Source organism: Dermacentor variabilis, unplaced genomic scaffold, assembly GCF_050947875.1.
Source record: "Dermacentor variabilis isolate Ectoservices unplaced genomic scaffold, ASM5094787v1 scaffold_12, whole genome shotgun sequence".
Lineage (NCBI taxonomy): Eukaryota > Metazoa > Arthropoda > Arachnida > Ixodida > Ixodidae > Dermacentor > Dermacentor variabilis.
This window is the reverse complement of record NW_027460280.1, coordinates 345,441-367,961: the sequence shown is the minus strand read 5'-3', so window position 1 is coordinate 367,961 and position 22,521 is coordinate 345,441. Positions and strand designations below refer to the sequence as shown.

Genomic DNA, 22,521 nt, shown 5'->3' with positions numbered 1-22,521 from the left:
ACGAAAGGTTTGAGGTTTGAGACCTGAACTCGAACACCGACTGGTCTCCCTTGGGGGTCAGCCAGCTTGTATACCAAAGGGAGCATTATGGTCTCCCCTCGGCATAGGCCCAACCACTTGGCCGACAGGAAGGCAGAGATGTCTTTGGCAGCGTCACTCAAGACATGGTTGCATCTGAGGACGAGATTGCCGACACCATAGTGCACATTCCAATGCGACCAGTCCTATTGGGTCTTCTGTCCAGCTTGCACTTTTGCCAGGTTGTAACAGGCCAGGTCAAGGGCCACATCGATCTATGAGCACAGTTCCGCCACAAAACCAGAAAGGCCAGCTTTCATGGCACACACCCTGCTGTCAGTCCGCAGAATGCAGTCCATGGGGTTTGGCAGCTCTCTCGCGAAAGAGTGTATGCTTGGGCACATTCGTAATCTATAGTAACAACTTTTTTTGTGCAATAAACAAAAATTCTCTCTCCCAAAGTTCAGGAAAGATGTACCCAATCGAATGGTTCCCTGTAGACTGCAAGAAGAAGCCTATCTCGTTAATACACTGAGCACAGGCTGGTGGGCGAGTTGGTTATGCATGATTACAAAGAAGGCGCCTAATAAAACAACAGACGAAGGAAGGAGACACGAGACACGTAGGCGCACTAACAACTGAGTGTTTTATTTCTTGACATGGGAATATATAGCTGCTGTCAAGGATCAAAACAACAAGAAAAAACAGGGCCGTCATCTGCATCGCACAAGGAAGCCACGATACAGAATAACTTCTAAGTGTCGCTCCCAAGATACGCCAGTTCCTTTGTCGAAAGAAAAACTGAGGCTTCACTGATACAATCATCACCACGCTTCTTGATTTCAAGCGCTTCCAATATCTCCCTTGTCAGTTGATCATCAGCTCTGTTCAAAACACACATTCTATCGAAATCTGGAATGCTGGACAATGATCAACTGACAAGGGAGATATTGGAAGGGCTTGAGATCAAGAAGCGTGGTGATTCACGCATTCACAAGCACCTTGGCCGTGAAGTAGGACGCGCTGTCTGTTATCGGCTCCACCAGAAAGCTGAAGCAGTTAAAGGCCTCGGTCAACTTGTCCCAGATTGCGTGTGCCATTAACTTCCAATGGGGAAAAAGTTCAACCCGTTTCGTGAAGTGATCTGCAACAGCCAGGAGAAAAACAGCCTGACCGGCTTCTTGGAAAAGGTCCCACAATGTCACAGACTGCGACTTGCCAGGGTAGCTGGCTGTCAATTGGGTGCATAAGCCCGCGGGGTTTGCCCGTGCGAGGCTTCACGCATTGGCACACGCGACATGAGCGGGCATAGTGAAGAGCGTCATGCTTCATGCCTGGCTGGTAGCGGAGCAGGACAAATTTTTGAAAGTCTTAAGGCCACTCGCATGTACGGCCAACTGCAAGATGTGAAAATAGCTCAGGGTGGCTTTCTTTAGACTGTGGGGTATCACCACCTTGAAAGGCTCCTGGGGAGCCTCCTTAGATGGAATATAGTGCAGAACTCCATCAGTGTCCAGTAGATACATATCCAATGTGTCCCCAACAATACCAGCTGCTTCGTACTCGGCACCAACAGCAATACCAGCTGTTCATGTGTGCCTGATGGCTTTGCCACACTACTCCTCTTGGGAGCTTTGAACCCTTCAATGAGTTGTCGACAAAATCGACCGCTCTGCTGAGCCTTTAGTATCTCTTGCCTGCTGAAGATGATGCTAGTGGAGGTAATGGGGTCCACCAGGTACACTCCTCTCCCGAGGCTGGCAATCTGGGGATCTCTCCGCCATCGGGGGTCATGTCGTTCAAGCCATTGGAGACACAGGCTTCGGCCTCTACTGAGTGCGAATTGGTGCCGTTCGAGTCATGGGAGAGTGAGGTTTTGGTCTCTACTCCTTCCCCTCCTTCACCTCTCTCTCTCTCACTCTACATATGCTGAGGGGCGGTAATGGCTAGAGAAAGCGCCGCAACGTCGGCATACGTTAGTACCGAATGAGTGCAGGGACCGTCAGAGCACGGTGCACACAATGTGGATGTGATCTCTTGCTGAATGATGTCGCACAAACCAGTCAGTGGAGAAGGAACGGTACTTTACGGAGCACAGGACGAACATCACCCATGAGGCTCTTCACGGACAATGTCGCAGATCAGCGTGCGCAAGTCCATGGTCGAAGGGAGACGAATGACGGAAGTATCGGTCATAGCCAAAGGGAGTGGAGCTCCTCAAGTCGCTGGCACATAGTTATCACATCCTGGACGGTAGCAGGATTTTGCTTAGCAAGGGCATTGAAGGCGACAATGTTTATGCCTTTTATTATGTGGCATATTTGGTTGCTCTGGGACATGGTGGCATTCACACACTTGCACAATGCAAGTACATCCTCAATGTATGAGGTGCATGATTTTCCAGCGAAATGGATACGCTCCCCAAGCTTCTTTTTCGTGGCCTCAACTCAAACAACTGGGGCACCGAAAATCTGCCGAAGCTGTTGCGTGAAAGTCGCCAAGTCAGGAAGATCTGGCTCATGGTTCCAAAACCAGGTTTCCGCGACATTGGACAGGTAGAGCAGTACATTCCGTATTTCTGAGAACTGTCACACTTGTTGAAGTCGCTTACGAGGTTGTAGTTTTGGACCTAGTCCTCTACATCCTCCCCGCTGTTGGGTCTGGAGGACAATCCCAATTGCTGTCCCCCAGATTTTGGACCTTGCCGTTGGGTGTGGGAGATGGCCGAGGTTGAGGAGGACTTTGAGATGAAAACTGGAGGTTTATTTACATTATTTACAGTGAGAGTACAGAGAAATTAACAGTCATAAAGTCATTACAGGCCGGCAGCAACTCGGACGCTGCGGCCCGTGGTAAGAAGCTCGAAAGAGATGAATGAATGAATGCTCTTTTGCTGCTCCCAGTCTCTGGCTTTTAACCCCTTTGGTGTCTTGAAATCACGTCACGTTCAGCCAATCGGCAAACCCGCTCAGGTGGCATCATTTTTGGCCAATTGGCGAGCCCGCTCAGCTGGCTTCATTTTCGGCCAATGGTAGGTGCCCGTGCGAATGTAAGTCACACCCGGCACAGAGGGTCGCTCCTTGGGCTCCAATTGTCCGAGCGATTACTTGTCTGCGGTATTGCCTTCCTGGTCTGCAACTGCCGTCACAAAGGCGGACGGGGGGGGATTGCTCCCAGGGCTTCACGGTGCATTACGGGCGTTGTTGCCTTGCAGCTTGCAAGCGCCGTCACAATAGGCGGATGGGGGAGACGGGTTGTCTTCGAGCGACCATTCAGAGCTGCAAAGCAGCTTGGCTCGGGACCCACGTTACCTGGTGCCGTGCCAGGCTCCTGCTACACTTTCGGGAAGAGTCAAGCAGCGGGACAATAGCTCCACCTGCGGCGCACGAGGTGGGGGACGCCAACTTGATTGGACGTGCCGCGCCTCGGGAACGTGGTAGATGTGCTGCTGCGCTCCTTAATTAGGTGTGACGCGATTCGATGTGGTCTGGTGAACTCGAAGGAGGCTCAGGAAGAGGTCCTGTATCTAACACCGCGTAGACCAGCAATGACTTGAGGGTCGTGCCGGTAGCTGTCGATGGTCACAACGGAAGGCAAAGGCTGCAGTGGAGTAGTGGCATACGGATTTGCCTGGATTCGCTGAAGCGAGCATGGCTGGTGGTGTTATGCGGCGACCCAAGCGGAGCTCCAGTGAGAACATGAGAGATGTCTTGGGGAACGAAAAGCACCTCCACCACTCGTAAGGAACCGCTTTATTCCAGCCGAGTTTATGCTGCTACCACAAGGATCAAGCTGTGCAGCTGTTGATGATATGTACAGATCAAGATGTAGAATGGATGATGATATGTGGAGATGATGAAGTTCACAGTCAGGCAAGTGTTGTGCTCACAATATATATATTGTAAGCACTATTAACGTACTTTGTCGTTTTCATTTGTACATAGCCATCATCACCTTCCCTGCTCTTCTACTTCTTTGCGCGTGGGTTGGGAGCGTTGCCTTCTTTGGAATAAACAGCGCTTGACAACTTGATCGGTCTCGGTATTATACAGTGGTGGAGGTACGTCAGGACCCCGACGTCCTCTCGCGTTCCCGTCCTCCCTGGAGCTCCGTTCCGGTCGCCGCCTGCACCCAGCTACCCCTACAACAATGGACACTTCCAACCCCGGCCCTTCCGGCAACTCTAACCCTACCACACAGACGACCCCGCCTGCGGTGCCCTCTTGGACTGTGACGAGCCCTCAGCGCGATCCCCCTGTCTTTGCGAGACTCCGTAGTGATGACGTTGACGATTGGATCGACCACTACGACCGCGTGAGTTCTTGCAACAAGTGGAACGACACCCAGAAATTGAGGCACGTGGCCTTCTACTTGACCGGTATTGCAAAGACGTGGTATTTCAACCACGAATCCGACATCGCGGATTGGTCCACGTTTACCTCCAAGCTGCGGCAAATCTTCGCTTCCTCGTCTGGCCGTGCAGAAGTCGCCAAACAGAAGCTGGGAACGCGCCGCCAACTTCCCCAAGAGTCTTACACCTCATACATAGAGGATGTCTTGGCTCTGTGCCGCCGTGCGAATCCTAGCATGACGGAAGCCGAACGCGTTCGCCACATCTTAAAAGGCATTGGGCCTGTCGCATTCAACGCCTTAATCGTGCAAAATCCGGCTTCTGTCCAAGACATCACTTCAACGTGTCAACGCCTCAACGAGCTGCAGTCTATTCGTCTTCCACATGACAGCAGCGATCCTCAGGATCCCCATTCTCCAGATCTACGTGCTCTTATCCGCACCATCATCCGCGAAGAGCTTCAACTACAAGACCTAAAGCGTCCACCTGCTGCCTGCGCCCGAACCCCCACCTTCGACTTGCGCGAGGTCGTAAAGCAGGAGTTGACAGCGATGACTACACCCACGACGCATCTTGCTCCGGTAGCGCGCTCCACACCGACCTACGTGGATGTTGTTTCGCTACCCACCCCTACCGTGACTTCCATGCCTACTGGCGTTTCCTATGACCATTTGGCTTCGGTGGGAACCAGAGCACTTGCTGCGCCATCGTACCCTCAGTGGCGTCCACCTCGTCCGGTGTGTTTTTACTGTGGTATATGCGGCCATATATCTCGCTTCTGCCGCCGTCGCCTGCAGGATGAAAGACGACGCTATGCTGAGCACGAAAGAGACTGCACTCGCCGATCAGATGACTACTATCCCGGATTGTACTCGTTCCCTCAACAGCGTTCTCCGTCTCCTCCAGCTGCTCCCAATCTGCCTCATAGTTCCCGTTCGGCCAGACGTCGTTCTCCATCGCCTTACCGGCGCTCTACATCATCGCTTCGCCCCACTTCCCATTTTGTCGACCAGCACTCGGAAAACTAACTGTTGCAGTTTTTGGAGGGGAAACTGCTTCTTATCGGTCTTCAAAAATTCCTCCTGTTCGCCCGGCCAACATGCTTTCTGTGACTGTCGAAGGTGTTCCCGCGTCAGCTCTCATCGATACCGGTGCCGCCGTTTCTGTTCTTCGGAGTGATCTGTGTTCCCGGCTCCGTAAAGTAAAAACGCCCTATCTTGGACCTATTTTGCGTGGTGCTAACAGTGCATTCATTCACCCCGACGGTGAGTGTACTGTCCTTTGTACTGTCCTTTGTAGCAATTGCTACGAACGGGTGGATGTCTCATTTTCCCTTTATTCCTTACTTCGATCCACCTTGCAGGTTTCCGCAGAACTACTACGTCAAACTCTTGCCTTTGCTTCGTGTTGTCGACAAATTCGACTTCGCTCTGCCATCTGCTAGCCGCCTGGTTAGCTCAGATGGTAGAGCGGCTGCCCCGGAAAGGCGGTGGTCCCGGGTTCGAGTCCCGGACCAGGACGAATTTTTCTTCAACTATGAGGCTTTTCTTTCGAGGAACCCGTATGGGTTTCCTTTGTAGCAATTGCTACGAACGGGTGGATGTCTCATTTTCCCTTTATTCATTACTTCTCTCCACCTTGCGGGTTTCCGCAGAACTACTACGTCAAACTCTTGCCTTTGCTTCGTGTTGTCGACAAATTCGACTTCGCTGTGCCATCTGCTAGCCGCCTGGTTAGCTCAGATGGTAGAGCGGCTGCCCCGGAAAGGCGGTGGTCCCGGGTTCGAGTCCCGGACCAGGACGAATTTTTCTTCAACTATGAGGCTTTTCTTTTGAGGAACCCGTATGGGTTTCCTTTGTAGCAATTGCTACGAACAGGTGGATGTCTCATTTTCCCTTTATTCATTACTTCTCTCCACCTTGCGGGTTTCCGCAGAACTACTACGTCAAACTCTTGCCTTTGCTTCGTGTTGTCGACAAATTCGACTTCGCTCTGCCATCTGCTAGCCGCCTGGTTAGCTCAGATGGTAGAGCGGCTGCCCCGGAAAGGCGGTGGTCCCGGGTTCGAGTCCCGGACCAGGACGAATTTTTCTTCAACTATGAGGCTTTTCTTTCGAGGAACCCGTATGGGTTTCCTTTGTAGCAATTGCTACGAACGGGTGGATGTCTCATTTTCCCTTTATTCATTACTTCTCTCCACCTTGCGGGTTTCCGCAGAACTACTACGTCTCACTGCTCGTGTTCTCATCGACGGCATACGCCACCACATCGAGTTTATCATCCTTCCAACGTGTATCCATGAACTTATACTGGGTTGGGACTTCCTACATTCTGCTTCAGCCGTCATTTCATGTAGAGAGGAAGTTGTCCACATCACGGATACAGAGCTTGAACCTGTTGCGGACTCTTCACTTTCATGCGTGAACTTGGCCATCGCTGCAGACTACGTCCTGCGTCCTGGTCACAAAGACGTTGTAGCAGTAACATCCAGTCAGATCGCCGACGGAGACGCCCTAGTCGCCCCTTCTTCCCGCTGCACTTCTCGCGGAATTCTCATTGCCACCTGTCTCGTCCGGTTTTCACGTGGCCGCGCCCTTCTGTCTGCTTGCAACACGACCCCAGATCCTGTGATGCTGCCCAAAGGGATGACTATGGCAACCCTCGCCGACACTCAACCTATCTCTATAGTTACGCTTTGCCCTTCTTCATCGCCAGCACCAACCTCAGGTTTGGATGATTCTTTCCCTCCTCCAGCCATTCTTGGTTCTGACCTAACAGCCGCGCAGTTCGAAGCCTTAATGGTGGTCTTGGCAAAACACAGAGCCTGTTTCGATAGCTGTTCCCCTGTGTTGAGCCAAACTCCTGCAGCTACACACCACATCGAAACCGATGGTTCCACTATAATACGACGACGCCCCTATAGTGTATCGCCGTCTGAACGAAAGGTCATTGAACAACAGGTTGCTGACATGCTTGCGCGGAAGATAATACGACCTTCATCTAGCCCATGGGCTTCTCCCGTGGTCCTGGTAAAGAAAAAAGATGGCTCCATTCGCTTTTGCGTGGATTACTGAGCGCTCATTAAGATCACACGCAAGGACGTATATCCAATACCTTGAATTGACGATGCTTTGGACACACTACAAGGGGCGGAGTATTCCTCCAGCCTTGATCTTCGATCAGAATATTGGCAAATTCCGATGAACGAGACTGATAAAGAAAAGACCGCATTCGCTACACCGGATGGCCTTTATGTATTTAACGTGATGCCTTTTGGGGCCTCTGTAATGCTCCTGCCACATATGAGCGCATGATAGACAACGTACTTCGTGGTCTAAAATGGAAGACATGCCTCTGTTATCTGGACGATATTGTCATCTTTTCGCCTGACTTCAGCCAACATCTTCATCGATTAGATGAAGTTCTCAAGTGCCTTGCGAATGCCGGTCTCCAGATCAATACAAAAAAATGCAAATTTGCAAGCAAGACGATCAAAGTATTGGGTCACGTCGTCTCAAAAGATGGCATCCAGCCTGACCCCGAAAAGATAAGTGCCGTTCTCCAGTTTCCTCGCCCCCAGCAACAGAAAGATCTACGTAGTTTCCTCGGCTTGGCGTCATATTTTCGTAGATTTATACGCAACTTCGCAGCAATAGCAGCTCCTCTACACAAGCTACTGGTTACCGGTGCCTCTTTCACATGGACTAGCGACTGCAAGTCGGCTTTTCAAGCTCTTAAGCGGCATCTTACTTCCGGACCAGTGCTTTGCCACTTCGATAATCGAGCCCCCACCATACTCCATACTGACCCAAGCGCACAAGGTATTGGCGCAGTACTTCTGCAACGTAATACAGCATCTAAAGAGCAAGTCATAGCAAATGCCAGCCGAACACTTTCTCCAGCTGAACAGAACTACACCATTACTGAGCAAGAGTGCCTGGCTATAGTTTGGTCGATTCAGAAATTTCGCCCATACCTTTACGGCCGCCACTTCACCATCGTCACCGACCATCATTCTCTGTGTTGGCTGTCATCAATGAAAAACATGTCAGGACGCTTAGGACATTGGATACTCCGCTTGCAGGAATATGACTTCACTATAACGTACAAGTCTGGAAAACGCCATCATGATGCAGATGCATTGACTCGCTGCCCACTCTCACTCTCTCCCGGTGACGCACCGTTGTCTTCCCCACCACGTCGTTCCGATGCTACGCCTGCCTCACACCAACTCTCGATAACGCCCATGGACCAAGTTACGCTTTCATCACGCTCTGATTTCGTCTCGCTTCAGCGGGCCGACTCCTACTGTCGAGCTCTCATGGATCGCCTTAGTGGGTTCGCCGAACCACCGAACAACCGCTTGCGACGCCAACTTCGACAATTCCGCCTTCAAGGTGGCGTGCTACACCGCTACGTTTACCACTCAACAGGCCACCGGTGGGTCCCAGTTCTACCTCGCTGCCTTCGCTTGCGGGTATTAGAGGCACTTCACGACGACGTGTCGGCTGGCCACTTAGGCTTCCACAAGACTTACGACCGCATAAAGACCCGCTGCTTCTGGCCTGGCCTATCCACAATGGTGGCCAAATACATTGCCTCTTGTGCGTCATGTCAGCACCGCAAGCGCTCGACATCCCCTCCTGCCGGTTTACTACAACCTCTCCCTTGCCCGAACGCACCTTTTGAATTTGTTGGCATTGATTTATATGGTCCCTTGCCGTTGACACCCTCCGGTCACCGTTGGATTGTCACTTCAGTAGACCATTTAACAAGATATGCCGAGACTGCCCCTCTGCGATCCGGCGCCGCTTCTGAGGTCGCCGACTTTTTCTTGCGTGCCATCGTCTTGCGCCACGGGGCTCCTCGCGTTCTTCTCAGTGACCCTGGCAAGGCGTTCATTTCACAAGTTCTTGAGGAAGTTCTTCAGGCCACTAATACCGTCCACAAATCTACTTCTACTTATCATCCGCAAACCAATGGCCTTACTGAGCGCTTCCACCGTACGCTGTCTGACACGATTTCCATGTATATCCGTCCTGACCACACTGACTGGTACAAAATTCTTCCTTTTGTGACATTCGCATATAATACTGCTATTCAACGGACTACCGGCTACAGCCCTTTCTTCCTTGTGTATAGACGATCTCCTTCCACCATATTCGACAGAGAACTCTTTTCGCACCTTCTTCGCCTAACGCGTCGCTTCCAGAAGATTTTGCTGCCCGAGTTGCACATTGCCGTCAAATCGCCCGGCAAAGCACAGAAGCTACCCAAGCTGAGCGTAAGCGTTACTGCGACAACAAACGCCGTGACCTACGTTTTCACCCTGGAGACCAAGTCCTGCTTTGGACTCCACTCCGCACCCCAGGCCTCTGTGAGAAGTTCCTTCCACGCTACATTGGCCCATGCACCGTTGTGCAGCAAACATCTGCAGTGAACTATCTCGTCCGCCCAGTACACTCCGTCACCGACTGGCGCCGCCGGAATGCCGAAATTGTTCACGTCTCGCGGATGAAGCCCCTCACTCCCCATTTAGATAATCTCTAATCTGCGGCCAGGCTGGCCGCTTCCATGACGGGGGGAAGTTAGTGTAAGCACTAACGTACTTTGCCGTTTTCATTTGTACATAGCCATCATCACCTTCCCTGCTCTTCTACTTCTTCGCGCGTGGGTTGGGAGCGTTGCCTTCTTTGGAACTATATATATATATATATATATATATATATATATATATATATATATATATATATATATATATATATATATATATATATATATATATATATATATATATCAGGGTGTCTACTAAGTTGACATTTCCATATTCCCCTAGTTTTCCAGGTTTTCCCCGAGTGCCAGTGCATAGTTCCCTGAGTGATACAGAACTTTGTTTTACATCAAGACAGGCTGACACCATGTCGCCCGATGCTGTCACTCTCTAGTAAGCATGCTAAAAATTTTAAAAAAAACTTATTCCAGTTTGAATAGTAAGGAGTAGCATTTAATTCAAAAATAAATCAGAAGGGAGGCATTAGTAAAATGCACAGCGAATAAAATATATTTTTTTTAAATGATAAAACTCATTGCAAATCGAGTCGAACATTCTCAAATACGAATAAAAAGGAGACGCATACAAAAACAAATATTTTCCAATATGAGATATTTTTATCAATTGATAGCAAGCGCATTGGTATCAGGCCCAAACTTTGTCACAAGTGAAATGCTCTCTAAACAGCTGGTGCGTCAACCTCAACTGTCCTGACATACTCTCAGCCCACGCACAGTGTCTCAATGTTGCTTTTCACTGCTTTAAGGAGTTTATTTTGGTTTTGATGAGGGGCACCTGCATCTTGGCATCAGCCAACACTTCGTTTTTTGAGCTCAAGCTCCTTGAAAAAAGCGGCGTCACGCTTCCTTTCCCGTTCATTCTTCAATGCGTAGGTTTTTTCTGTTCTTGTCCTCCTTCCACTGCGCGTTCGCCCCACGGACCATTTGAAGCATCCTCTTCGTCAGTTGTATAGTCAACGTCCACATTCTTGGACTCCCTAGGGTCCGCGAAGGCGTTCGCGAAATCGGGCAGTTCGAAGAAATGAATGCATGTCTTTTACTGCCGTTAAGGGCTCAAATCGCCACACGCACATCCGAAAAGGCCTACCTGTGCACTTATTAGGCATATCAGTGCTCGTACTGTGACAGGAGATGGCGGGTGGACGCGTGTATAGTGAAGGAATAGATATTGTGTCGCGTGACAGTTGGCCCTACCCACGCTTGTTATGCTTCACTGCAAGACTAACGTATGTTTCCCCGCATAACATTTCCGTATTGAGGCGAAGCTGACTTTCAGGAGCAAGCATTATGTAACGCGCCGTGCTTTTCGAGCTTCGAAGCCAATCGTGAGGACCACAAAGACAGAGTCGGTGCCATTGCTTAAAGCGGCGAATTCTTTCAACGAAAAACACGGCGCCGAACGGCAAGAAGCTTAACAGCGAACGTTGAAGCAGCTAGGCCTAGCGTTACCGCGGCGGCGAGGTAATCAAAACGGCAGCAGTGGTGGCTTTGATACCTGCGGTCACAGCAAGAAGTCTGGAAAATCGGACGGTGAAGGGTTCTTGCGTCCAAAATTTCAGACATTCTTATACAATGACTCTATCGGGTACGCGGTGGTGCATCTTTTTCGTTCCAAGCTTAACTCAGACGCCTATTTTCTTGTCCTACGTGCATAGTAGGCCTGAAATCATATAATTTTACAAGATGACAATGGCCAGAAACTCAGTCCCCACGAACCCCAAATTAACCTGAAGTCACCAAAGAAGACCTTCTCTTCAAAAAGAAAAAGAAGAAACACGTAAAATGAGGCAGGCTGAAACGCCGACCGACGTGATGTGCAGTGAAGGCGAAACAAACACATGCTCCACACAACCTTGTGATTGTGCGGTTCAAAAATTTTTTTCTCGCTTAAAACAAAATTTACACCTTTAAATCTCTCTACATAGATAGGCAGAAAAGCATACTATGCAATGCTGACTAAGCCATATTTTTACTTGGAACGCTACATTGCGAAAATGAAGCCACAAATTGAGTCAGAATGTAACTTTTTTTCATTTTTGCCATGACATTAAAGAGAAGCTGAAAGCTTTTCCAGAAAAAATGAGTGAAGAGCAGTACGTCGTGGTTTTCAACCCTCTGAAATCGAATATCGCATCGAAATTTAGCGAAAGAAAGCGCAAACATATTTTATTTCGACGAAAAGTGCAGCCGCAGACACGCCCAGCTCGCGCGCCTCGTGACGTCAACAATGGTGTTCGTCCGGATCGACTGCCGCCGCTACACAGAAGCACGGTTCAAGGTAGTTTGGTGGTGTTTTGCCGAGACGGTCATGGAAAATTTCGAGAGCTTGCGTTTCTCTGAGGAGTTCGGCTTTAAGTCCAAACTCCACGAGAGCGATTTTGCGCGCGACGGTGACGGCTTCGAGCGACAAAACGGGCCGTCGCTTGAACAGATCGCTCGGTGTTGTCGCTCGATCGCTCGTTTCTAGAAATCTAGAACTCTTCGCTCGTCGCCCAGAAATGCTATGAGCGACTAGCCAATAGTGCAAAGCCGGAACTCGATGTACATAACTCAAATACTACTGTTTGTCGCACGGAATGAGCAAACTATTGAATTTTACACGTGCAAGAATAAGAACCTAGTGCAAGACCTTCAGAAATATTTTATGCTCCTTCAGTAAAATACATCAACTTAAATTGATAAAGCATGCAACACGCTAGTTTCGGCGCGTATATTGCTGCCCTCATACCGGGAAGTCGTCGCTCAAAGCCGTCGCTTGCGTGGAGTTCGGCTTGCAGGCGACGAGTGAACGCGACAGACATCGCCTCGCTTGTCGCGCTGTCGCTGTCGTGTGTAAGATCACTTGTAAGGGGTTTATACTTTACTCCCTACATGCACGAGCCGAGTGCGAAGAGCCGGCCTCTCCAAGAAGCAAAAAATGCTGGTGCAAGCAGTGCTTTCCACGCGAACGAAGGCGAAGTGTTAGCATCTCCTTGTGTTGGAAATGTTCTTTGGCGAGTATGTTTTTTGCTAAGCTGCATTCAGCGTTCCAGTGAGTACGTTTCCGGGCAAACAACTGTAGTGTTATGTTCCTGCATGCCTCCTTGTAGAACGTACGCGGTGATGCGATCTTCGGCATTTGTGCGTTTCCCCAAAGCTGTCGGCAATCTACACAGACGGTTTGAACGCGGGAAAAGTTTACCGGCTGTTCTAGCACGTGTAGTATAGAACCTTCATCAGCACGCCATCCGCAAGCTACTTGTAACCGGCGAATTCCGTCAGCTACACGAGATGGTCGGTTTCTCTATGTGTGCGACAGAAGGGGGAGCGCAGCGTCCTGGCGTGACCAGGATTTCCAACACATGCAAACTTTACTCTTGCACTGCGTTATGGTAGCTGCATGCAGGCTGTTTCACAACACACGTGCGAATAGAAAATTCGCGGCGCTTGGCGATGAAACCTGCATCAAGGGTGGGAAATAAACATGCACCTTCCGTTCAGCGTGCTAACACGAAGGAGGACCCAAAGCATGCATTATTGATAAACTCCAGTAGTAATTGTCACGGAAGTGGTTAGAGCACAACACTGTTGTTCCTGAGCGCTTGAAGTAGTTTCGCTTCACAGCAGCCTCCCACTTAGCTGAAAGCTTCTTGTCTTGCAGGAACTAATGGAACATCGGAACATCGTCGCGGCCGCTGGTGTTCGTGCAACCGTAGGCTGCACAGAACGGCAGCATGATCGGCCTACAAGTTCAATTGATGCTGCGCACGTCAACTACCACTCCTATATACACAGAAACAAAGGAATGTAGGGTCGAGTGAAGCAGATTAGGATGGCACGCATGCAGAAATAAGCCCGGTCAGACACGGTCGCGGAGACTGCGAAGGAGCGGAACACCAGTGTTGACGTCACTACGCCGCGGTTTCCGGTCTCCGCTCGCATCGTCAGCGTCAGCAGCAGCACGCGGCGCTCGACGGGGGGCGGCGCTACAGCGCAATTTTAACCTACGATTGCGTTGCTCCTAAGTGAAAAATCCCCCCAAAATTTTAGCTTCATGGTTTATAAGGTTCCCGCATCCGTATATGAGCGTCTTAATGAATTTGACAGACTCTTCAGCCTCCCTTTAAGCGAAAGTTTAGGTTTTATTTCTTATCAGAGTATTTTTATCACCTAGTATACACAGATAGCAAGTGCATATTGTGAAATATTCCTCATGAGAATGTTAGTTTTTAATAAAGAATATGAAACAAGGGGCAATTGTCGGCTTTTCCTTACGGCTATAAATTATATAAGTTAAAACAAAAAGTAATAAACAATAGTCATGAAAGAGTACCGTCGGGCGACTATATAAAAAAGACATTCGCAGCAACAGGTCAAAGCAATAACTTTGTAGAAATATTTCTGCCTAGCACAGTTTCACTTGTGTGCGCAACCTTCGAAGCGTCCTCACGGCATTAGAAATTTTTTTTCAAAAGAAGATCGCTTGAATAATTACTTCCCACACTGCGGTAACTGCGGTAGAACAGTATGATTTTTTTCAGTAGAATCGGAGATTGCTGAAAAAACACCGAGTACACTGATGGAAGGAATCATATATATATATATATATATATATATGTGGAGGTTGTACATCAAACAATGACAAACTCCCCAGATAAGAATGCTTTAACAACAAGGAGGATGCACGTTTTGCTGCCACTTCGCATTAAATTATGCTGTCGTCCTTGTGCTATATTTAAAAATGATGATATTAAAAGAAATTAGGATTTTGTTCATGAATTGATGCATTTATAGTATGTATGTCGATGACTAAGCTGGAACATCACTTGGGAAAATGAAAAGCGCTAAAAACAGTGCCATACAAAAACAAGACAGTGCACTATCATGTCTAGAAGCGTACGGTGAGGGGCTAGTTGGTATGACATTATGAGAACAAAGAAAAACTGCGCAAAAAAGAACAAGACATCTATGAGATTCCGCTGAGTTGTGGCAACGTGTATGTTGGACAAACAGGCCGCTGCATTAATATTAGATTATTAGAACATGCCAATTCACTAGATGATTCTAGAGAGGACAGCATCTTCCTAAGCATTGCAAGACCTGCAGGCATGACGGCAATGTTTGTACTTCACTTTTCGGCAGGACTAAGCTTGTCGGACGCGCAAGTGATAAGAAAGAGCGTGAAGTAATCGAAGCTTTAGAAATCGCGAGATTAGGGCTGGATAAATGTCTTAGTGAGGCTTCCATACATTTGTACCGCAAGGAGTTGGCGTTTCTAGGCTTGATTACATGATAGCGCCATTGGTCTTCGCGGTTGGTCCACATGCGTTCTGTTGTTGGTAGGACAGTGGCGTTGGAGCATTAAACCAGTTGTTAGTCTGCGCCTGTGTTGTGTGGTTCTTTCTCTGTCTTGTTCTTTTTTGCGCAGTTTTTCTTTGTTCTCATACTATCATGTGTCTTCTCGTTTGCAGGTCAGACTTGTCGCAGTCAAGGTAACAGTGGAGATCACAGTTTTTTCCAGCCAGACCTTCTTTTGAGTGGTATGGCCACGGCTGCGTGCAGGGAGAGGGTGGGCACTATTTTTCAAGTTTCCTCTCACTCAATTGAACTTTTGGCATTGTGCGCATGCTATATTATTCAAGATTTAAAAGTAAAGGAACAAAGCTTTGTGCCAGAATTTCGATAGTATCATATGATACAAGTTTCACTCACTTTTCGTGACTTGCTGTCCGACTTGTTTGAAGAGAGGTTTGGAAGCAACTTGTGATCATGGTATTCTTGTCATCACATGACGCATACTGTTATTTGATCACACTCGGGCACTGACGAGGAAGACAGTCCGATGCAGCGGCTGCTTCCAGTTTAGAGGCCTTTGTGAAAATTACGGCATCCACTGTTGGCAATAAAATAAAGGCCTATAGGTCCAAGAGATGTGAAAGCGTCATGTCTCCTGACACCCATCTATTCTGAAGATTGCTGAAACGTTTAGTTATAATGGGCTCTCCGTAGGAAGCAGCACGTGTTACCACCACATGGTAGGCGAGCCTCAGCTAGGCATCATCATCATCATCATCATCATCATCAGGCTGGTTACGCCCACTGCAGGGCAAAGGCCTCTCCCATACTTCTCCAACTACCCCGGTCATGTACTAATTATGGCCATGTCGTCCCTGCAAACTTTTTAATCTCATCCGCCCACCTAACTTTGTGCCGCCCCCTGCTACGCTTCCCTTACCTTGGAATCCAGTCCATAACCCTTAATGACCATCGGTTATCTTCCCTCCTCATTACATGTCCTGCCCATGCCTCCCCCCCCCCCCATTTCTTTTTCTTGATTTCAACTAAGATGTCATTAACCTGCGTTTGTTCCCTCACCCAATCTGCTCTTTTCTTATCCCTTAACGTTACACTCATCATTCTTCTTTCCATAGCTCGTTGCATCGTCTTCAATTTAAGTAAAACCCTTTCCGTATGCCTCCAGGTTTCTGCCCCGTACGTGAGCACTGGTAAGACACAGCTATTATACACTTTTCTCTTGAGGGATAATGGCAACCTGCTGTTCATGATATGAGAATGCCTGCCAAACACACCCCAGCCCATTCTTATTCTTCTGATTATTGCCGTGTCATGATCCGGATCTGCCCTCACTACCTGCCCTAAGTAGATGTATTCCCTTACCACTTCCAGTGCCTCGCTACCTATCGTAAACTATTCTCTACCGAGACTGTTAAACATTACTTTAGTTTTCTGCAGATTAATTTTTAGACCCACTCTTCTGCTTTACCTCTCCAGGTCAGTGAGCATGCATTGCAGTTGGTCCCCTGAGTTACTGAGCAAGGCAATATCATCAGCGAATCGCAAGTTAGTAAGGTATTCTCCGTTTACTCTAATCCCCAATTCTTCCCAATCAAGGTCTCTGAATACCTCCTCTAGCACGCTGTGAATAGCATTGGAGAGATCGTATCTCCCTGCCTGACGCCTTTCTTTATTGGGATTTTGTTGCTTTCTTTATGGAGGACTACGGTGGCTGTGGAGTCGCTATAGATATCTTTCAGTATTTTTACATACGGCTCATCTACACCCCGATTCCGTAATGCCTCCATGACTGCTGAGGTTTCGACAGAATCAAACGCTTTCTCGTAGTCAATGAAAGCTATATATAAGGGTTGGTTATATTCCGCACATTTCTCTATCACCTGATTGACAGTGTGAATATGGTCTATTGTTGAGTAGCCTTTACGGAATCCTGCCTGGTCCTTTGCTTGACAGAAGTCTAAGGTGTTCCTGATTCTATTTGCGAATACCTTAGTAAATAGTTTGTAGGCAACTAACCGTAAGCTGATCAGTTTATAATTTTTGAAGTCTTTGGCGTCCCCTTTCTTATGGATTAGGATTATGTTAGCGTCCCTTCCAAGATTCCGGTACGCTCGAGGTCCAGGCATACAGGTATATGACAGTTCAGCTAGGCAACTGGCCACAACTGTCTGGTGTTGAGTGATCCGGCAGTGACGAGACGCTTTCCTTATGTCCATAATTATCCACCAACTTCGTTCTTGGCGCCTTTTGCATGCGTCCCCCTCTCCTCATATCCATCACTCCACTCCCCTTTTTAACATTCTTTTCCGTTAGTCACTGTCACAATCTTCAACATTTACCATTTGTTGAACAGCGCGGTGGCTGCTAACATTCCTATATTTCTCTTTCTGCGTGAACTACAAGGCCACGCTGTTTGTTGTAGAAAGATCGACATTTGGGCGAGTTGGTACTGTTTGAACATCTTGAAGGGGCAGCGCAATGTGACGAAGACAGAAGGCAGGAACACACCGGACAGCGCAGCGTTGTTGTAGCAGTTTCTTAGCTTCCCTGGCCAAGCACTCCCGTCCTGATATATTTTGCGATGCGTAAATCAGCACCCTTTTAAAGCGAAACTGTTTTTTTTTTTTCTCGAAAGTTTGCCTGCATCGGGGGTGGTTCAGAGCGGGTATATACATGGAAAGAGCATGGCAGAGAGGAAAGAAGATGCGAGAAACTCGTTTGGACCTTTGCATAGTGTGAAATATGCACAATGCCCTCTGGAGTTCCCTGGGCGTCAATTGCCACATTAGCCTCTTGACAGCTGTAATTAGCCGTGAACACCCCCCACAAAACCCTGCATAAATTGCCATGCTTACCTTTCTAGTATACCCAAGTCCAGAGGGAACCTAGATAGATAGAATGGTAGAGAGGAGGGGGTAGAGGAGACAGAGAATGGGCAGAACTGGCGCAGTCGCAAAACGAGTGATTAACAGCCTTGCCACTCTTCGCTTGGAGTTCCCATACAAGGGGAGGGCAATAGGGAAAAGGTGACGCGAGAAGGCAAGGAAACGCTACTGCTATACACCTTTTTTCATGGGCGCCACCACATTGCTACGCAGTGGCGCCATCTATGGGCAGTCGGCATGCTGGCTTGGGCGAGCGCTCCATTTTTCATGACAGGCACACATTTGGCGATAGATTCTGGTGTTTGTTTTCGCGCTCACGCGGTCTATTTAGCATGATGTGCGCCTTCTACGCGCTAAATGGTTCTGTGAGACGTACTGAAGTGGTTTAAGTCGGTATGGCCAGACTTTCTGCTGGCATTGAGGCAGATGGGAGTACGCAGCTCAATGTGTGCGCGCATATATTTAAGCCTACAATCATGCTCGGAGATAAACTGTGTATTTCTTAATGTTCCATTCACTATTCTGACCTTATTGCAGTATTCTCCTCTAGTTCTAAGCTGCGGTTTAGGAGAAATGAAACATACGCGACAATCGTAACAGCGTGGGTACTGTTCTGCTACGATAGCAGCTGTGTGGTTATACTTTGACAAGCGTTCAAACTGTTTGCTGCAGGTTACACTGCATGACTGCTTGGTTCGATGGATGAGGTTTTCACCCAGGAATAAAATAGTTTTGGCTGGTAATAGCAGCATACCTGACTGTTTATGAACTGCGCAAGCGTCCTGAGCAATGGTAGCTAGGTGCTGGATTACAGACATAGCGCATGGTCCAAGCCTACAGCATCAACGGTTATGTATCTATAAACATTGTGCGGCATGACTATACGAGGTCGTATTGTGGCATTAGCCTGTTTTCTCTTGCTTTTCGAGAAAGAGGATGATAAACCAATTTTTTTTTTCGGTTGCGTTCATTCCATTCTTTACGACGCACTCACATGTATTACGGAAATTTCGTCCTCAAAAATAGCCATCGCATTCTTTTTATGTGATCCCTCTCATATATTATGGCTGTATACAGGCCAAAAAGGCAATGCCGAAGCACACAGCCTATATGTATCATGCTGGTTCACCAACCGCAGTGATCGCTGTGTTGAGCAGTGCCATCGGCCTCGTGCAGGAAGGCTAGCGTAGACATATAGTATTTTCAAGCCTACTAGACTTGAAATGCGTGAGAACAATGCCGGAGTATCACAAATATTTGATAGCGCCTGCCGCTTAGATGTTTCGTGGTTGCCTTAGGTTGGCTGTGCACAAGCATGTGCTCTAATGTTTTATGTTCTACTCCCTATGCCAAGTGATCAGACAGTGAGCTGATTTACCATTTAATCCTGATAATATAGAGACATCGGTTTTCTTTGTTGAATTAAAACCGATATAAGCAAAATAGTTCACAACACATACCCACACCCCGACTGATAATGCGCGTACACCGTGGTTGATTATTCGTGTCACATTTTTGCGCTGCCAAAACATATTTCTGCCTACTGTAGTTACTGATGCGCCGAAAGGCTTCCCTCACGACCTTATATGAAGCATAACTGCGAGTCGGCCTAGTTGGAACAGATTCATCTTAAAACTTTTTTGTGTGCAAACAAACAGGGACGAAGAATAAAGGTCACTTGAAAGGTCGTCCTGAAAGGTCGACCTGAAAAGTCTGAAATGTCACAGTCTGAAAGGTCGCCCTAGTATGCATTTGGCCAAGAACACTTGGGCACCAAAATAGGGCACCACTGTAGGTGAAATGAGGCGCACAACTCCTGCGGGACCCGCCGTGGTTGCTCAGTGGCTATGGTGTTAGACTGCTGAGCACGAGGTCGCGGGATCGTATCCCGGCCACGGCGGCCGCATTTCGATGGGGGCGAAATGCGAAAACACCCGTGTACTTAGAATTAGGTGCACGTTAAAGAACCCCAGGTGGTCGAAATTTCCGGAGTCCTCCACTACGGCGTGCCTCACAATCAGAAAGTGGTTTTGTCACGTAAAACCTCATAATTTAATTTTTAATTTGACTCCTGCGGGGACGGTAGAGTACCCGCCTCCCGTGCAAGAGGACCGAGGTACAAATTCCGGTGCCGCGCAATTCTCCACCGGAAAATTTAAAAAAAAAAAAACCGTGTGTTGAGAAAATTGCACAAACAGGCCTGGAGTGTGGCCTGATCCCGGTGACCAGAACCGGTAACGCACTCTCTCACCAGAGCAGGATTGGCCACCCTGGTGCAGTACTTAGCCACAACCTCCTATATGAATACAACAATCAAACCCCGGCCCTCAGTCCCCAGCAGCCCCGAAGCAACTGACCACGGCGGCGGTCAGATCTGTGACGCTGCAGAGGGTGCTAAGAATACCTGGCTCCGGACAGGCCTCCATTGGAATCTGAACCTGGCAACGTTTAACGTTAGAACGTTATCTAGTGAGGCAAGTCTAGCAGTGCTATTGGAGGAATTAGAGGGTAGTAAATGGGATATAATAGGGCTCAGTGAGGTTAGGAGGACAAAAGAAGCATATACAGTGCTAAAAAGTGGGCACATACTGTGCTACCGGGGCTTAGCGGAGAGACGAGAACTAGGAGTCGGATTCCTGATTAATAAGGAAATAGCTGGTAACATACAGGAATTCTATAGCATTAACGAGAGGGTGGCAGGTCTTGTGAAACTTAATAAGAGGTACAAATTGAAGGTGGTACAAGTCTATGCCCCTACATGCAGTCATGATGACCAGGAAGTCGAAAGCTTTTATGAAGACGTGGAATCGGCGATGGGTAAAGTCAAAACAAAATACACTATACTGATGGGCGACTTCAATGCAAGGGTAGGCAAGAAGCAGGCTGGAGACAAGTCAGTGGGGGAATATGGCATAGGCTCTAGGAATAGCAGAGGAGAGTTATTAGTAGAGTTTGCAGAACAGAATAATATGCGGATAATGAATACCTTTTTCCGCAAGCGGGTTAGCCGAAAGTGGACGTGGAGGAGCCCGAATGGTGAGACTAGAAATGAAATCGACTTCATACTCTGCGCGAACCCTGGCATCATACACGATGTAGACATGCTCGGCAAGGTACGCTGCAGTGACCATAGGATGGTAAGAACTCGAATTAGCCTAGACTTGAGGAGGGAACGGAAGAAACTGGTACACAAGAAGCCAATCAATGAGTTAGCGGTAAGAGGGAAACTAGAGGAATTCCGGATCATGCTACAGAACAGGTATTCGGCTTTAACTCAGGAAGAGGACCTTAGTGTTGAAGCAATAAACGACAATCTCATGGGCATCATTAAGGAGTGCGCAATAGAAGTCGGTGGCAACGCCGTTAGACAGGAAACCAGTAAGCTATCGCAGGAGACGAAAGATCTGATCAAGAAATGCCAATGTATGAAAGCCTCTAACCCTACAGCTAGAATAGAACTGGCAGAACTTTCTAAGCTAATCAGCAAGCGTAAGACTGCGAACATCAGGAACTATAATATGGATAGAATTGAACAGGCTCTCAGGAACGGAGGAAGCCTAAAAACAGTGAAGAAGAAACTAGGAATAGGCAAGAATCAGATGTATGCGTTAAGAGACAAAGCCGGCAATATCGTTACTAATATGGATGAGATAGTTCAAGTGGCTGAGGAGTTCTATAGAGATTTATACAGTAACAGTGGCACCCACGACGATAGTGGAAGAGAGAATAGCCTAGAGGAATTCGAAATCCCACAGGTAACGCCAGAAGAAGTAAAGAAAGCCTTAGGAGCTATGCAAAGGGGGAAGGCAGCTGGGGAGGATCAGGTAACAGCAGATTTGTTGAAGGATGGTGGTCAGATTGTTCTAGAGAAACTGTCCACCCTGTATACGCAATGCCTCATAACCTCGAGCGTACCGGAATCTTGGAAGAATGCTAACATAATCCTAATCCATAAGAAAGGGGACGCCAAAGACTTCAAAAATTATAGACCGATCAGCTTACTGTCCGTTGCCTACAAAGTATTTACTAAGGTAATCGCAAATAGAATCAGGAACGCCTTAGACTTCTGTCAACCAAAGGACCAGGCAGGATTCCGTAAAGGCTACTCAACAATAGACCGCATTCACACTATCAATCAAGTGGTAGAGAAATGTGCAGAATATAACCAACCCTTATATATAGCTTTCATTGATTACGAGAAAGCGTTTGATTCAGTCGAAACCTCAGCAGTCATGGAGGCATTACGGAATCAGGGTGTAGATGAGCCATATGTAATAATACTGGAAGATATATATAGCGGCTCCACAGCCACCGTAGTCCTCCACAAAGAAAGCAACAAAATCCCAATAAAGAAAGGCGTCAGACAGGGAGACACGATCTCTCCAATGCTATTCACAGCATG

General features: G+C 48.1%; 1 protein-coding gene and 3 non-coding genes across 4 annotated transcripts in view; 3 read left to right on the top strand and 1 right to left on the bottom strand.

Annotated features, from left to right (window-relative positions):
* Nucleotides 1-22,521, bottom strand: part of LOC142566014 (mitogen-activated protein kinase kinase kinase 13-like) — a 673,242-nt gene that overhangs the window by 594,380 nt on the left and 56,341 nt on the right. The gene's annotated exons all lie outside the window — the stretch shown is intronic.
* On the top strand, nucleotides 5,816-5,890 carry TRNAS-GGA (transfer RNA serine (anticodon GGA)). Its single transcript has one exon. It is a non-coding gene; the product is annotated as a tRNA-Ser (tRNA).
* TRNAS-GGA (transfer RNA serine (anticodon GGA)) lies at nucleotides 6,097-6,171 on the top strand. The gene has a single exon. It is a non-coding gene; the product is annotated as a tRNA-Ser (tRNA).
* TRNAS-GGA (transfer RNA serine (anticodon GGA)) lies at nucleotides 6,378-6,452 on the top strand. Its single transcript has one exon. It is a non-coding gene; the product is annotated as a tRNA-Ser (tRNA).